This window comes from Falco naumanni, chromosome 1 (genome assembly GCF_017639655.2).
Source record: "Falco naumanni isolate bFalNau1 chromosome 1, bFalNau1.pat, whole genome shotgun sequence".
Taxonomy (NCBI): Eukaryota; Metazoa; Chordata; class Aves; order Falconiformes; family Falconidae; genus Falco; species Falco naumanni.
This window is the reverse complement of record NC_054054.1, coordinates 7902037-7917064: the sequence shown is the minus strand read 5'-3', so window position 1 is coordinate 7917064 and position 15028 is coordinate 7902037.

Here is a 15028-nt window from a genome sequence, read left to right as displayed (position 1 = left end):
TCTGGAAGCAAAGTGGGAACAGGAATACCCAATAGGTAAAACTTACTAAATTCCAAGATCTAAAAGTACAGCTACTGAAATCAAGTGTTTCCAAATTATTCTAATTGAAAAGCAGAAGCTGACAGGAAACCAGCAGAACAAGAACCTCAAGGGAACGACTAGAGGCAGGCAGTTAACTTGCAGGTCTGCAAGTTGATCGGGATGAAGCTGATGCATCACCTTTAAGGTAAACAACACAATTTTGCACACGATGAGGGAATTAGCAGCCAAGGTAATGCCCTAAGTACAGGAAGACTGGATTGTGAAAACCTCAGGCAAGTGAGAGTTTAGTAGCAACAGATCAAATCTCAGTCGAAGTATACCCACGTGCCTATCTGGCAGCTCATCAAGCAACATTACACTGGCTAATCTAAATGAACTTCAATATTAAATTGTGTTTGTGCAGGCAGAAATCACATAGTGAAAGAAAGGTGTTGTGACAAGACTCGTAGAAGAGTTCAAAAGAATCTGATTACAGATTTTCTGATTGCCGAGTGCGTCCTGATAACTGGTTGCTAAAAGTAGAGTAGTGGTACCAGTTTACTGGGGAAGCACAACAAAAATCAATTTCTTTTTTCAGTAACAACCTAGTGCCAAAATTACTTAAAAAAAAAAGGGGGGGGGGGGGGGGGGGAAGGCAACTTCAGCTCTGGATCTATCTGGATCTGATCAGCAGTCAGAAAAAGATTAAATGTAAAAAAAGATCAGCTGTTGAAATCACTCTGAGCAGTTTGTGGTAACATTTCTGGAAAGAGCAGAAACCTTGGAAGTAACTTCCCATGCGGCCCTTTTTGGGTTCCACTCAGTACTTTACGGAATTGCCCCGGAGTTACTTCTATTTGTGGTTTCTCCTGGGACAGCCTCTTCCAAATGCAATGACTCACAGTTCATTGAATTTAAAGCTGTTTCCAGACCATGAAACTGAGGTCTGCCACAAGGACCAAGAGATCATACACCCTCCATGTCAGAAAACAGACCTAGGACAATTAGACGTAGGGTACAATGCAGAGAAGATACTCTGTTTATCCTCAGTAATGATAGCTTCCTCTCCCCAGTTTACCAGCTTATCAGTTTCCATGCTTCAAATCTGCCCTGGGGGACATGTCAATCATCATTTTGACAAAGGGTAAATTTTCTCCCTAAATAGTAAGAGGTCCACTGATGTCACACGCAGTTGTCCTGAAATCTACTTCAAATATGAGTAACTTTAGCTCAATAGTACACAGATGTAAGGCAACAAGGGTGTAAAGAAGCCATCGCTTCTAAATAAAGAAAATGCTAGTCAAACAAACAGGCAATGGTTGTTTACTTCAGCTATTTTACTTTACCAATTATATATTTTAGAAATTGAGTTATTCATTGTTTAACACATAGGAAAAATGACTGAGAAAAGTAAATGAAATGTCTTTTTCTTGTGGCAACATTGATTGCCATGCATTTCTACATATTTCACTGCATAAGTATCCACAAAAAGCAGTTTATAAAGTTTTAATCAGCATAAATGTGATAAAAACTACCTCACGTACTTCCATTTCACTGTTAGATATATTCAGAGGTTCGACACTACCAAACAGGACTTGGAACAAGAGGCTCAGAATATCCAGCACAAAAGAACCTTTACACAATAGGGGAAGCTGAGCCCTTCTCTAACCTCCCTCTCTCTCTCACCCCCCAAAAAAGGGACAGTGTGTTGGGATAAAGAGGGCAGTTGATCCCATACATCAATGGGCCACATAACCTTGCAGCAAATGGCCCTAGCTGACTGTCTCTGTATCTGGCCAGCACTAATACATACCCAAAACAACACAGTCCACACTGTTAGGCTTCCGCTTTGCTAAGAGCTTATCAGAAACACACACCCGGTAAAAAATTCACAAACAAAAGAAAAGCCGCAGTACCCTTATCAGGTACAGAATTATTATCAATTTTGCAAATAAGACATTCAGACATAATAGTAGAGAGATACAAATAAAAACTGCCCCTGGCAAACCAAAGAGACTCAGTCTCATGATTCAGCCCTAACACGTTACAATAGCATAATCCTCCAGTGCTGTTTGAAACATACACAATACAAAAGGTCAACTATCCTTAACACTGCATTTGCACACTGGATGTGTCTAACCCCAAATTTCTGCTTCAGACTCTAGGAGAGAGCAGTGAGAGTTACCAGAGACAGCAAAGGCTTTGCACATGAAGGTGTACAGAAGGCAGAACCTCAAACAGCTGCATAGTAAATTTTCAGTGCACAGAATGCCAGCACTTGCAACGCAAACAGCCCTTGAGTCATTTCATGCTATTTATAACAGTAATTCTGAAGTTACTTTATTTTTTTTTTTTAATGGAGAAAGGAGTTTATTACTTCTTTAGAAATTCTGCTTCTTTGCTGCTGCTCAAAGCTGAGACTGCCACACATGTATTTAACTAAGCACACAGTGAAGAACGAAGAACACTTGGAAATTGTATCATTACCCCGGCTCCTGTGAACTTTGCTTCACTAAGCAAAAAAACCTGCAAACAAAATAGCCTCTGACCTTCCAGAACGATATTTAAAAAAAAAAAAAAAAAAAAAAAAAAAAGCCTGATCTGCTTATGTGGGCAGATTTTGGCACAGGGTAAACATCTATGTTTGCTCCTCAAATTGCACAAGTCAGAAAAGAATCTCTCTTTTATCCAGGACATGCTTTTAAACCATTGCGCATTTCTGTTTCTTTGACAGTCTGAGGCAGGTTACTTTCTTCACATAGAAGTGCCAGTACTGGGACAAAGTAAATGTGCCAACTGCCTGTAGTCTGGTATCTCTGAAGGAGGAGCGGGCACATCCTGCAGTGAGCACACATAGCCTTACGTAACTGCCAAAACCACAGCTCCAGACTACTCGGCTTCTTAAACATTCAGCCGACCATAGCAGCATCTCTGCCCTTGGCCAAAGCTAAAGGTGAGCCCACAGTGTCTCAGATCTCTTCTGGAAAGGGACCCGACTACTTAAAGGAGCCAGGCAGAGGCTTCAGCCACAGCAAAGGGAGAAAAAAAGTTTTGCAGAAGGTAAGTTCAGGAAAGCCTGAAAGAGCGCCAGACTCACAGCAGACAATCCCACGCCAGAGTACAACTTGTACTGGCGCTCTGGTGTAGTGTTTTGGATCAATAACATCTGTAATAAAGCACGTATTGACTGATAAGCTGGACAGATGCACAGAGGGAGCAAAGGGATTTTTCCGCTCCCGACATGCTGGTGCTGGAGCCGGAGCCTGGAGCAATGATTTGGCTCTTACCTCTACATGTTTATTTCATACTTTTCAAACAGCAGCTCCTATGGGTTCTTTGAGGTCCCCCCATTTTTAAGGAAATTAAGCATCTTTCATGGCTACCTTAATAACATGTTGCAAGTATTGTGCAGTAGTGCCTGACACATGCTTCAGAATCCTAGTTAGCTTGTTTGAAGAAGTTCGATTTTAATGAAGGAAATCGGTGACAGCAAAAAGGTCCCAAACCTGGGGAAATGTAATGAGAGACCAAGATCACAGATCTGTCATTTTGTGTGAACAGAATGAATGAATAAGTATTGAAAATGTGTACAACTGTCACATACTGTCCCCAGCGAGGGAGCCCCCATTAACTGAGCTGGTCACCCTTCAGAATACAATTAACATCAGGTGGTTAAATGTTTTAAATCCTTTTAAAGTTGCTGAAGATAATACTATTACCCTGAATTTTGTATTTTCCCATGAAAAAATAGTCCAGAAAATCAAGCTACAACATACACACAAAATCCTTTTCTACTTACTACATACATACACGCATACTTTGTTTTCCTAACTATCTCAAAGTCAGGAAATCTCCAAGCCCAGCTCAGTGAGGAAGACACCAATACTTGTCTTACAAACTTTAGTTACATGGAAGGAATTTTTAAAGCAAGCAACCACTGAAACCAAAAGCATGAGCTGACATTCTCTTTTCACTGGGAATGAGTGTTTATGCCATTAACTTCCACAGAGCTAGGATTTTTCCTGAGCCTACATTATACAATTACAGAGAATTCCATATAGCCATTGCCATTCAGACTATACGATATTTTTAAATAAATTGATGTATCAAACACAACACATTGTACTCTGATTGAAGCCCACCATGTCAACCTGAACATCAAGCACAGAATTAGACAGAGGGTTTAAAAGCTGCATGTCATTTCCAGCATATGCAGCAAATGAAATCGTACTTAGCAAGGTGTTTGCTACACTAATCCCATTTACGCTTCATAGCACAAAAATAGACACATTTAACCCTGTGAAAATTTAGGCCAGGTCCGACAGCATTAAGCACAAGGAAAGCAAAAAATGTGCTAGGTTACTGAGACTTAGATTCAAAAGATTTTGAGATCCAAGGCTGAAAAAGTAGTTCAGCAAATTCTTGCTCATTCGTCTGGCTCTGGAATAGTCTAAACCTACTTAGTACCTCCCTGCGTGTTTGCAACATTCCTTGAAGATCTGCAGCTCTTATTTTTTTGGCACGATCTGAACTGCTTCAGTTTGCATAACGAGGTCATGGCTTCAGTCTCAGCCCAATGAAGCCAGATGCGATGGTCTAGGGCTACCTATTAGATGCTTCCACTTTCTCCCAGTGAAGTTTCGCAACACTGTGCTGCAGAGCCAAAGGGCCTGCTTGTTCTCATGACTCGTATGTGCTCTGTTGCACAATGCCTCAACTTTGATAAAAGGGATGGAGAACACACCTCGCAGCCCAGGTTTTGGGCTAAACCATTTTATCTCATATCTTTGTACTTACTAATTTTAGTCTGACTATACTACTTGCTAAAAACTGCAGGAAAAAACTCCTAATGCTTGACTCATGTTTTTTAAAAACAACACTAATATTTTAGGTCTGAGACGCGCATAATATTTTTGCTAGGTATGCTACAGACATAGGACACCAACTAATATAGCTTAACTTTTTTGCATTTTTAACCTCTACTAATAACACCAGCACAATCAGCTTACATTTCCCTATTGAGAAATCATTTTGTTCCACATACAGGAAAGTCTGTATACATAGGCCACAGCTTGCAAAAATAAACAAATACTACATTTTCTAAGATATTAATTTCCTAAGTATGTTACACTGCTTGACAGTGACAACAAAACACATGAACTTCCTCAAGAAGAAAAAACACCACCCACTCACTTTTGCAAGAAACACGTCAAGTTGCAATATTTTTTTTCTTTGCACTATGGTTACGTCACTTATCTCTTGGGTACAGATGACACTAATAACCATGTGCCTGGACTCCAACTAAATTATCAGTTTCCTTTAAATAGTCTGAGGGAAGAAAAACATCAAGAATGCTGTATAGGCAAGTAGGTATAGGAAGGCTTGGTCTTGAGCCTCATTTTGAAAATTGTTTCAGTTTAGCCTCTGAACTTTGTTCTACAGGTTTTCATACATAAAAATTTATTATTTGTGCATGCAGACTCAATAACTGCCTATGTAGCTACCCAATCTGCACACAATGTGGGCACAGCAGCTGCGCACACTCCAACTGTCGCTAGAGAAGTTCTAGCTGTTCAGCCCAAGCGTATTAAACGATCCCCACCCTTTAGACCACTGGTCATTTGTGTTGAAGATAATTATTTTAACCCTGAAGTCACTGGTCCTCATGAATAACATTATGTTTTTCAGTGACATTACCCAGAGGCGTACATAGCCAAATGTTTGTAAGTCAAGTTCTGAAGAGGACACCTCAATCCCTTGGCTCCCACAAAATGCATCACACTTAAAAAATTCTCATGTATTTGCTGAGTAGAAGTCTTAAGAAATATCAGGAAGATGAGGCTTAAAAAAAAAAAAAAAAAGGAAGGGCAGTTCTGTCAAATTTCAGGTTGCAGAATGCCCCGCACCACTGAATTAACTGCTGTTCTTTCACCTGAACCCTCCCATGCCTCTACAAACACCCTTTAAAGCTAAAAGATTATCTATCCATAACACAGCGTCCTATCCACCAGGATTCAGCTAAACATTCAGGTCCTGTTCATGATCAGAAATTCACAGCCAAATACAGGTAGTACCAAGAGCATTCTAAGATTTCTACAGCAAAATGTAATGACTTCATTTTAATAGGTAAACATGATGAGCTCCACAAACGACTGCTGAGGCATTAGAGATCATTAGTCCCAGAGAGAAAGCACTAACATCCCACAATATCAAATTGTTTATCACTAATTTACAGACTGAATCTACAAATACATTTCTATCACTTTGTAGTTGCTTAATTAATTACATATATTACGCAAATTAAACTGAAGGATGCAGCGAGTACTCCCAGGGCAACCAATGGCTATGTCACCAGCAGTTTGCTGCTTTTCCATTCAGGGAAGTCCTCCCAGTTTTCTTTTCCTGTTAGTGGCAAAGAGGATCATAAAAGAATGAAAGCTGTGATCTCACTATCATATCGGAAATCAAAAGAGAATTCTACTGCATTAAGATTAATGAGATAACTCCAAGAGAAGAACTTCATAAACATGTGCAAGAGTAGACAAGCAGCTGAAAATCTGGGGAGTCTTCAGATCGCAATCAGAACATCCTAGTCCAGCTTTTCATTATGGTAAAACCAGAAGCAGCCCACAGACAGCAATAAAGCACATGGGTATTTGTGGATTCATTCTAAACTTCTTATGTGGAGTCTTCTAGAAAAGTGTGATTTATAAATACTGACGTTTAAATAATTGTTTTGATATAGCAGATTAATGCTAATGACTATAATATTTACTGATTTTTTTATCTTTATATAAGATACTGTTAGAGGCAATTGTAAGCTCATAGTTAATAATGTTTTGGATAAAGCTGTTCTGCTAATTCCTTTTCCTCTATTCTTGTAGAAAATAATGCAAAAGAAAAATCAACACTCAGATCTCAAAAAATAGAATGTTCATTTTCTTGAAACAAAGCAAAAACAATGACATTTTTGTCCAGTATTTTCAATACCACATAGGCTGCTACGGAGAAAGTTAACTGCCTGCCAGGCAGACCCAGTACCTCCACAAACACTGTTTTACACACATTTAAGTCCAGAGGCATCAACTGGACTATCATCATACCTAAAATTAGGCAACTTCATAAGTTTTTGTCAGACTGAGTGTTAATGTGCCCCAGGCAATTAACAGTTTACTTTTTTAAAAAAGAAAGCAATATACTGGTTATTTCAATTTAGATGTTTAGGAGGTAGTTCTCCTTTTGATATTATTCCTTAACACATGTTCAGTCCTAGGACGATGTCATCCCTATTGTGTGTACATACATATTTTCAGTCACACAGACAACATAACCTATACATGAAATATCACCACAGTCAGTTTATTTAAAATGTATACCCATTTCTGTTAATTAAAACAGATTTTTCCTGATAATCTGGTATCACCTTATTAAAATAGTTTCTGATATTTGTGGAGCTCTACTCGGATTTTGAATAAAAAAGGGTTATTTGCATTCATTTTTCCTGCACTATAAGAGTACAGGATATTTGAACATCATGTCTTCCTGTCTCACACACACAAAAACCCAATAATAAAAAAAAACAACTAAAACCCCAAAACAACAAAAAAAAAACCATCACCCAAACTAGAAGGAAACCTACATAAAGGACAACTCCACAGCTAACAAAGTGTCCCTTAGTGGATGTACAGAATGTATGATTCAGAGTTTGGAATATCCTTATGTCCTGACACTTTTTCCCTCTTTCCATCTATGTAAGAACTGCTGACTACTAATTTCACAGGGAGAGTTAACCTCATTCTTCACTGTTTTAGGTGCCAGACTTACGAATGAGTAATTCTTCTGTTCTAGTATTACAGTAGCAGTTCTCAAAGTAAAAAGATATAAATGTTGAGAGTTAATGCCTCTCCCCATCTTTTTTATCCCAATTTTGGGACATAATTTTCAGAATCTTCTTGGAATATTCTGTGAAATGTTAAAATTGCCCCACGGTAGAAGGTCAAAGCACTTCTTCCATACCAGCCTTCATACTTTGAATTAAAGGTCAAATGAATCAAACAACTTAAATCCTACACAATTAAAAAGAAAATCAGAAGTTGATGACCAGAACAGCAGAACATTTGAAGTCTCTCACTCCAGGTCCTCAAGACCCTTGTAGTGGTTTTACTTTGATGTCCAAATCTACGCCACGGTTACACTAAACCTTTCTTGAATGAATAAGAGGTTCTCTGATAAACAGCAAAAACTGCAGATGAACTAAAGAATTTCATTAATACAGACCATTGCAATAAAATATTCGGGAGAAAAGTGCTTGTTAGATATACCAAGCTCCGTCCAAGAAAACAATCTGTGCTTTGGTTTCTTGCATAAAAGCAGGAGCTGGCTGTAAACATTTTCCTGGAAAATGCACTAGTTTGAACGCAAAAATCTGATGAGCCATCCCTTCCTATGAATAGGTAACTAAAGCATAACAGTATTTTACTAACATATTTATAATTTACATGGTCAAAGTAAACAGCACTTTGAAAAGTATCTCTTCACGAGAAATCACAGGCTAGATCTGGCTGGCAAAACACGAATTCTATGTTCCCTCAAAGGTTACTCTGCTTCAACCAATATAAAGTTTCCTCATCAAAATCCTTCCCTTGATTGAGGAGAACCTGTCTTGTGTCCTTTCTTTCATTTTGATGCTTCTTATTTCCCCTTCTCCTGTTCCTCAGGGATATTCTTTCTGTTGTTTCCATTCTTGGCAGCTGTTCCTCCCAGCAGCTGCAACAGCAGCAAGAGACAGGAGTCATTTGGACTCTGTTGGCCATGGAAAAGCATCACACTGGTGGTCCCCTGGTTACTAAATGCAGCATGGTTAGTTGAGCAAAAGCACCTTTATTCTCAAGCAAGTTCTGTGCCAGGAGGCCTTGCTGGTTTTCACAGCGGGTGAGTATCCTGTGATTGAATGAGATTTGGACTTCTCCACCCAACTCAGTGTTATAAACACGTCACAATCTGAAACTGCTCTCTAGACATTCATCAAGCTCCAGAGCTTCAGCCCTCCATATTTAGTCTTCATGTGTCTAGGCTTGCTCGGATTGGACAAGCTTAAGTACTCTCTCTTTCTTTGGTACATTTCCAGAGCACACACTAGCTCTCTATCAGTCACTCTTTCATGAGGCTTCAAGGCCAACTGCTGTTCTGGATCAACCAATGCTAGCCTTCCCCTAAATACGCCCATTTCTACATTTGTGCCTGAGGACATTCTGATTTTCAGCTCATTTTTTCAGGGGGCACATGGCTACTGAAGCACACTGATCCTTAACTCTGTGTGCAACATAATATCCACAAATCTCCATTTTAGAAAGCACAAGCAGTTTGTAGATTTAGTTTTTTAAAATGTCTTACATACTAAATACGCCCATGTACACACCTACCTGATTCTCTCAATAGTCTAAAAGGTTATCCAAGACTAAGATTAAAGTCCTCTAAGAAGTGTACAGTTACCCCTCTTCAACACAGAGCTGCTTCTCTGAAATGGAAGGCCCACCAAGCTTAGCTTTTCCTCGCTTCTCAGTTAGTGTACTTGTTTTCCCCATTCCAAATGTGGCTAGCAGAAGACCTGTAAACCCAGATTTCTTTTCATGTCATTACACAGATAAGCTATAAAGTTCCTTCTTCTGCCAGGTAAGCCATTAATTGCTTAGTTGGCAGAATGGTTAGGGTTTTTTCCTGACTGCTACTTCTAGCATGTTAAATCGTACTCCTAATTCAAATGTCATTGAGTTATAATAGTCCAAGCGCCTAATACATAGTCATCAATGCAGAGACAGCTGCAGCTCTTCTTCTTCCACTCTCAGGAATCATTTCTGTAGGGAAGGCCATACACTGATCCCAAGCAACAAAGCTACATAGAAAAAAAAAACCAGTCGCATAAGACTTGTGGAATACTTCATAGAAATAATGCAGAAGTGGACTTATTCTTTGCATCAAAAAGCTCATGTTTCTCTGAGTGCATTTGCTCAATTATTGTACACTTCGTAAGGATTTAACCTCAGAAAGTAAGTGGAGTTCACTAATTTGTCAGTAAATTGAGGTTTATGCTTTAGGACTACCTTCAGAGTAAAGGCAATCTGCAGAATCAGACCAAAAGCAGCAGGAATCATTTTTGTATAGTTTGATTTGCTTTAGTAATAAACCTTCAGAACAAAATCACAATGGCAATTTTTTTTGAAAGCATCCGTGCCATCGCTTGAGCTGTGGCAGCAGCTATGCTATCTATACTCTTGCAGTTTAGAAGGAAAGCCACCATGTAAAAACAAACAGCCCAGGACTTTCAACAGGAAAGCTTTTCTCTGGAGTTCTACAGTGCCGATGAGTGAGATTCAGGTCTGCAAGTACGGTTCCGTTAAAGTCTCCATCATTAACAGCTTTCCTGCGCTTCGGAATAGTGTTCCCTCAATATAGATAAGAGTCCTTTGCATTTATTTTAGTGGTGAAAATAAGGCCTACTACTTTTGTAATTCAGCAAAGAATATCCGTGAAAGAAGTGAATTCCATTTCATTCTGGTAACCATCAACAGAATTCCCTACTAAACTTCTGTCACATACATCTGAAAACATCAGAATTAAAGAGATGATAAATATTAAGCATCTGCTTTAAAGACTAAGACACCAAACTACTGTGCTGACAACCTGTATTTTTCAGGAGGCATTATTAATGACGGTAAGGTCTAAACTGAGCTTGTAGGCTATCATTTATTAAAATGCTGTTCTGTTGAAAACAGCACCAAAATGCTAATACTAAAGCCTATTTTTAGGACTCACCCCTCACTTTAAATAACTTTTTTTGAGCTTGAGGAGAATACAGCATAACTGTGGCTACGCTATCATTAGCAAGTTGTACAGCACAATCAGACCAAGTCTGAAGAGCAAAATAGGTGTTGCTGGAATCCAAAAACCCATGCTCCAGGTGTTTCTGGAGGGAAGGGGAAATGCTTTGTACTAGATCTACACCTGTCTCCTGCACTGAATGACCATTACCAGTTAAAGCACTTTAAATACGCTCCTGTAGCCTGCCTTCTATTTTTATCTGAAAGGAACTCCATTTGTTTTCTCCAAGACAATTTGACAACACAAATCAATGCAAGGAAGGAGGATGGAAAGATTCATGTCACCAGGACATCCCCTCTCTGAACTAACACATTAATATATATGCACCCTGTGTCAATCAGCAAAAATACTGCAGGCAGAAACCATTTAGTATGGAAGAACAGGACAGAGAAGCAGCACTTTTTCCATGAGGGTTCTATTCTCAAAAGCTTTCCCTGATTTAACAACCCAGTATCTTTCCAGTAACGTTACAAAGCCTGCTAACTTTGGAGTAACCATTTAGAGAGGGCAAAAAGGTTACAGCCAAGATGTCTGTTTAGTATTAAAGTGCTTTAAGTAAACTTAAATGGGACTGTGGTAGGAAAAGTAAAATTAGAAGAAGTTGCACTTCCCAGACATTTTTTTTCTTTGAAAACAAAGCAATTGTCTGTAGCAATATAGACACAGATGTTTTTCAGATACAGAAATAAAATACAGATGCTGGTGACTAAGTGAACTTCGTATCTGTATATGGGTCTAGATTGTCTCAAGAAGAATAAGAATCAGACTGTGTTCTTCATTTCATGTGTGCACCATCACTGAAGCACAAAGGGGTTCTCCGAGTTACGTATCAGTTAGTCACAAATTACGTCTGAGAGCAGGACATCTCCTGGGAAGTCTGACCATTCAATAGTTATCCCCACTAAACTTAAAGGATATAACAAGTCAGTCTAATTAAATGGGAATTCTGGCATATTGAGCCATTGCCACCTCTTCTCTGTAAATTGAACCCAGACCCATGGCCCAGGAGTTTAAGTTTCTGTGATCTGAGGCTGAGTTCTGCAAAGCACAAACGCATTACCTTGGCTCAGCATTATGGAAATATTATTGTTGAGCTATAAGAACATATGCAAGCTAACACAATGCAAGAGAAGAAGCAAAAGTAGTAAGAAGTAAAACAAGTAAAAACAAAGACTAAAGTGAAATATTTTAGTTGGAAGTTGTAACTCAAGGACTCGAGACAAATACTGCCATGAAAAGGTATAAACCCCCAAAGAAGTAACAGTCAGGTCAGCAAGACCAATAAATAGTTTGTTCTAAGAAGCAGCAAAGGCCAAAGCTTCTCCACTGACCATCAGAGACTCACCAGATGTTTGCATTAGGGGTGGTGCACACATTTCTGGTTGGCCTAGTAGGATGTTGTTCCTACCGATGTGCTAGCCAATAAATAATTACTGGGTACACATTGGTTGTATATACTCCCACTTGCAAGCCTCTAGGCATAGCAAAGATATTGATACTATCAACTTTGATACCTGTTTTGATACCAATGGGCATTGCTACTTATTGATTTCAGTATCCACTGGCACCGCTACCCATTGATGTCCATCAATTTCAAAACTTTGATATTGACAGGCATTGATACCTATACACATCATTACCTTTTAATATCAATAGACATCAACAGGCATCAATACCTATAGATATCAACACCTTTCAATACTGATAGATATCAATACCTATAATTTTTAATACTGATATCAACATCTATCTAAAAAGCATTGATATCTACCAAAAAGTTTTCAGTACCTCTTGATTTTGAAACCAAGTTTCAATATTAGCATGCATCAAAACCTATTTCAAGACCAGTTTTGATAACAAGAGGCATTCAAAGGGTATGGTACCTATTGAAAGGAATCAAACCTTTTAATGACGCTGTCTGTCAATACCAGTGTTGGTATCAGTAGACATCGATAACTATCAATTTCAATATTGATTTTGATATCATTGGGCTTTGATACTTACTAATATCAATAGGTATCAAAAGGCAGGCATTGATACCTATCAATTTCTATACTGATTTTGAAATAAATAGGCATCAATAGATATTGATAGGCATCAATATTGATGTCAAGAGCTACTGATTTCAATAGTCATCTATAACTGTTGATTTTGATGCTGATTTTAATATCAATAGGCATCTATACCTATTGATACTGATACCTTTCAATAGCTACAGTCTTCAATACCATTTTTAACACCTGTTGATAGATAGGTATTGATAGGAATTGATAGACTGGTCTAAATAACCATTGATACTTAGCAATACCTATCAAAATTGATACCCTTCTATAGACATAGATATTATGGTAATCATCATCAGACCTCAATACCAATTGATAGGCATCGATACCAACGAATTTTGATATCTTTTTTTTTTATACCTATCAATATAAATCAATTTCAATGCCTGGGTACATTAATAGGCATCAATTCATATAAATGCTTACACACTACCAGCCAAAGAGCCATATGAAATTATGGTATATAGGTTAGAGGTGGTATTGTTCAGTATGGAGCTTGTTCACTTCTGCTGTACCTCCTGGAGCAAAATATTGAAGAAACAGCATGTTATCCTATAAAATATTTTACATTCACAGTCAGACATACAAAATCCTACATTGCAAGGGTCAGTGAGCATGCAAAAATCACAGGCACAGAGGTCACTTGTTAATAACTGGTTCTTGATATTTAGACAGAGGACAAAAAAATATCATAGTCTTGTTATGTCATTATTTCCAAGAATTCTGTGTACTTACATATAATTCATTTGGTTTTCTTGGAAGTCAGTTCTCTTTAAAATAGGTAAGTTTCCCTTAAGCAGCTCTCCAGATAGTTCGGTTTCAGCTTCCAGAGCTGCACTTCCTTCTTCCAGATTTTGCAGAGTTATTAGTTCTGTTTAGATTTCTCTCTACAGTACTGGGTCCTCTGACATGCCCACAGTTTTATTTCTGAAGGCTGACAATACAGACCACCATATCAGCTTTTTTACTTTCAGCGGCAAACATCATTTCTCAGTCCCACTCCAAGCCCAGCAGGGCGAGACAGACACACTCCCACTCCCACAGTAGCGCTGCCTAAGAAGCTACAGTGCCACATGGCAAGACAGTTGGATTTACTGGCATTGTTTCTCATTTTCAGTATTTTGTCAACTCTGGATTTTGGGTTTAAATTTGTTTATGTGACTAAAGGAAAGCTGCTAGCTACAAAAGATACTGCTTGCTCATGTTATCCTAATATGGATCAGTGTTGCAACCAGAGTATCAGCATATGTGGTGTCACTGGCACCTCCCGAAGAAGCGAGTTTTCAAAGTTCACCTCTTGCCTGCTGGAGAAGGCTAGGATCCCCAGACAAATGCTTCTTGCTGATGGTAAATGTCACCATGGTATCGCATTACCACAACTAGTTTAAAAAAGTCTGACATTTACAAGATACCAACTTAGAAATCGCCTCCCAACTACACCACTGATGAAGTACTGAGCAGCAAGGAAAAAACACTCTCTAGCAATTCAGACAACCTCCCTTCAGCACTTTTGCTTTTTTTGCAAGGGCATTTCCCATGCAAATAGTGACTCTGCCCACATCCCGTTACCTTAAAAACACAAAGATGATCTCAATCTTAAGGAGCATAGCTGATGCCCAGTACTGAATCAGGTAAATCAGGATGGATATAATACATTATAGCAACACCTGCCACACCATACCTGAGAGTGAGAAATAAGACTGATCGCCACCCTTAAGTAATATATGCCAATATAAATGGTATCCCAACATCTGTGCCGTTACTTCATTAAGAAGAGAGTCATGAAGTGTGACAGAAGTTTTTAATAAAAACTGACATCGTTTTCACAAGTTATAGCAGATCCCTTTATGAGTATTTAGCTGCAGAAACAGGGTAATGCACTTTGCAAACAAAATGAGTTAGAGTTCAAGATTAAATGGCTAAAAGGACTGAAGGCAAGCACCTTAGCTTTTAGGTTATTTCACACCGGGAAGGAACTTAGCCCAAAGCGAGCTGTTCAGCAGATGTATGAGGCTGGTGCTGACACACCTCCTATCTCCATCATATTTGGTTTAGGAGGGTCACTT